The sequence below is a fragment of the Chrysochloris asiatica genome, unplaced genomic scaffold (genome assembly GCF_000296735.1).
Source record: "Chrysochloris asiatica unplaced genomic scaffold, ChrAsi1.0 scaffold00143, whole genome shotgun sequence".
Lineage (NCBI taxonomy): Eukaryota > Metazoa > Chordata > Mammalia > Afrosoricida > Chrysochloridae > Chrysochloris > Chrysochloris asiatica.
Window position 1 is genome coordinate 5,665,657 of NW_006408661.1, and position 3,489 is coordinate 5,669,145.

General features: G+C 42.0%; 1 pseudogene; it reads left to right on the plus strand.

The window, feature by feature from the left end:
• Positions 1 to 2,795, plus strand: part of LOC102830763 — a 115,580-nt pseudogene extending 112,785 nt beyond the window's left edge.
• The last annotated feature ends 694 nt before the right edge of the window (positions 2,796 to 3,489 follow it).

Here is a 3,489-nt window from a genome sequence, read left to right on the forward strand (position 1 = left end):
TATTGCAAAGGCTCTGCAAGAAGCTTCATTCACTGGGTATGCTGTAGCCCTAATTTAGGTATTCCAATCAGTCATAAGCAGAAGACGGACTTACAAGATCTTCCTGGCTCACTTTTAATGCAGTTTTTTTTGTCCTCAGTTGGTAGCCACACAGGTTATTATTGGTCATGGGCAATAAATTCTCATTTTCACTTGAGAATAAGCATGATACTAGGAATGGTAGGAGGGTTGTTAGGTGCTACACTGGCTCAAGTGCTAAACTGGTAACACACTCAACTGCTAACCAAAAGGTTGAGTCCACCTAGAGGCGTGTGGGTAGAAAGACCTAGTAATCTACTTCTAAAAACTCAGCTATTGAAAACCCTTTGGCACACAGTTCTACTCTGATATACATGAGGTTGCCATAAGTTGTTGTAAACTCAATGACATTTAGCAGGAATGGTATATTGTTGTAAAGTGCTGTGGAGTTGGTTCTGACTCATAGCGACCATGCATGGAGTTTCTGAGGAGCAAATGGTGTGTTTGATCCATGGACCTTGTAATTAGCAGGTCAGTGCTTATCCTATAATGCTATTATAGACCTCCAGCATGAGTGGTATGTTGTTGTTGTTGATAAATGCCATTGAGTCAGTTTCCATGAAGCAGCTGGTGAGTTTGATCTGCCAAGCTTGTGGTTCAAACAAAACTTGCAGTCCATTGCTGAGTATAGGAACACAAATAAGAGTATACTGAAAGAGCTTTTGCCTCAGTCTTGAGCTCTAGCTGGTAGTCAAGCATTTGGCTCCAGCCTTTTCAGCCCAGTGGCCACTACTGACATCATTTGGATTCCTGAAGTCTCATCTGTGCCACTCATGCTCCACACACTCCATTGTCCCCAGCTGCCATCATTGTGAAACTCGATAAAGCAGAGAAAAATCAAAGTGATTACAAGAAGTTGGATCCTCCTCCTTAAGGAGGTAGAAGAAGACAGTGAAGATGAAGAAATGTAAGAAGAAGAAGAATGCCACACTGCCATCAAAGAAGAGGTTGGTTTCCCTCACAAAAAAGGTAGTTGCCACACCAGCCAAGAAAGCAACTGTCACTCCTGCAAGAAGGTAGCTGCCACATCAGCTAAGAAGACAGTTACAGCATCCAAAGCAGCAGCAACACCTGGCAAGAAGGGAACCACACCAGGCAAAGCAGTGGTGGTGACCTCCAGTAAGAAGGGAGCTGCTCCTCCAGTCAAAGGGGCAAAGAATGTCAAGAATGCCAAGGAGGAAGAAAGCAATGAGGAAGATGATGAAGACAGTGAGGTAGATGATGAGGATGAATTTGAGCCCATCATGATGAAAGGAGTAGCTACCCCTCACTTTGATGATGAAGATGATAAAGATGATGAGGATGATGAGAAGGAGGATGAAGACGATGACCCTGAAGAAGGAGGATGAAGAAGATGACACTACCCCAGCTAAAGGTAAGAAAGCTCCTACCAGGGTGGTTCCTGTGAAAGCCAAGAGTGTGCCTGAGAATGACGATAACCATGAGGAAGATGATGACGATGATGATGAGGGAGAGAACGATGAGGAGGAGGAAGATGATGAGGATGAAGATGATGAGGACAGTGAAGAAGAGGATGATAAACAGGAGAAAGAACCTGTCAAAGAAGTACCTGGAAAATGAAAGAAGGAAATGGCCAAACTGAAAGCTGCTCCTGAAGCCATAGGACAAACTACAGCGTTCAGTCTATTTGTTGGAAACCGAAATTGCAGCAAGTCTCCAGAATTAAAAACTGGTCTCAATGACCTTACTGCTAAAAATGATCTTGTTGTCATGGCTGTCCGACTTGGTATGACTAGGAAATTTGGCTATGTGGATTTTGAATCTGCTGAAGACCTGGAAAAAGCCTTGGAACTCAACGGTTTAAAAGTAATGAAATTAAATTAGAGTGACCAAAGGAAAAGATGGTAAGAAAGACCAAGATATCAAAACACTTTTGGCCAAAAAATTTGCTTTACAAAGTCACTCAGGAAGAATGAAAAGATGTGTTTGAAGATGCCATGGAGAACAGATTACTCACCAAACGTGGTAAGAGTAAAGGGATTGCTTATCTCAAATTCAAAACAGAAACTGATGCTGAGAAAACCTTTGAAGAAGAGCAAAGAACAGAGATTGATGGCTGATCTATCCTTGTACTACACTGGGGAGAAAAGTTGAAATCAAGACCACAGATGTGGAAAGCCAAGCACTTGGAGCAGTGCATCAAAAACACTGGTTTTAAGTAACAGAAGAAACTCTCCAGTAAGTGCTTGAGAAAGCACTGTTATCAAAGTGCCTCAGAACCAAAATGGCAAATCTAGAGGGTATGCATTTATAGAATTTGCTTCACATGAAGATGCTAAGGAAGCTTTAAATTCTTGCATTCCAACCATCAGGCTGGAATGCAAGGATCCCCGTGACCCCTTAATGCAAGAAATCAGCTGTCCAAAACACTGTTTGTCAAAGGTCTGTGTGAGGACACAACTGAGGAAACATTGTAGGAGTCATCTGATGGCTCTATTAATGCCAGGATAGTCATGGACCGTGAAACAGTCTACTCCAAAGGGCTTGGGTTTGTAGACTTTAAGAGTGAGGAAGTGCTAAGCCCTGGAGGATGGGGAAATTGATGGAAACAAAGTTACTTGGACTGGGCCAAGCCTAAGGGCAAAGATGGTTTGGGGTTGTTGTTGGTGGTGGTGGTGGGGTTTGAGGTGGAGGCCGAGGAGGATTTGGAGGCTGAGGTGGCCATGGCAGAAGAGACAGACCTGTGGTCTACTTAGAAATCCTACGTAACACATTTCAAAGGGAGCTGCCCTGTGATTTTGACTGGATTTGAATTTATATTGTTTTATACCACGTACAAAACCATTCTTTTCCCCTACATAGAGGATTTTTGTTTTTGGTTGTTTGGGATTTTTTTTAGTTGGGGGTATGTAAAGGCAAGCAGGATGTTTTGTCAGGTTTTTGCTTCAGCAACTTTGGTACAAATTAAAAACTCTTAATCTCTGGGGGGGAAAAAAAGTATACTGAAAGAGATAATATTATAAATGAAAGGCAGTGTAAAAATTTTTAAAGAGTAACTATATAAGGAGAATGTGATTAAATACCAACATAACATACAGATAAAACAGGCTAGGAGTTTGGATGTGACTCAGGATGGAGTGTTTTACAACAGACACTGCAGACTCGAGTAGGTGAGAAAGGTTACCAAAGAAGTTTGTGTTTTGAATAATGGGTCACAAAATGATGATAATCCACTGAAGTAAGTAAGTGTTTTGTATCTTGGGACATATATAGAGTCCTTTGAGTATCAAGAATAGGTTCTGCCTCAAATCCCCTGTGTGTCATCTTTGGAGTCTGTTTCCTGGCCCATAAGATGCCAGTGCTAATAGCCAGCTGCCCTACAGGCTTGTTATGATGAGTAGCTGATAGTAAACATCCTGTGTAAAGTTGGTGGTGCTATTACTAAAGGCC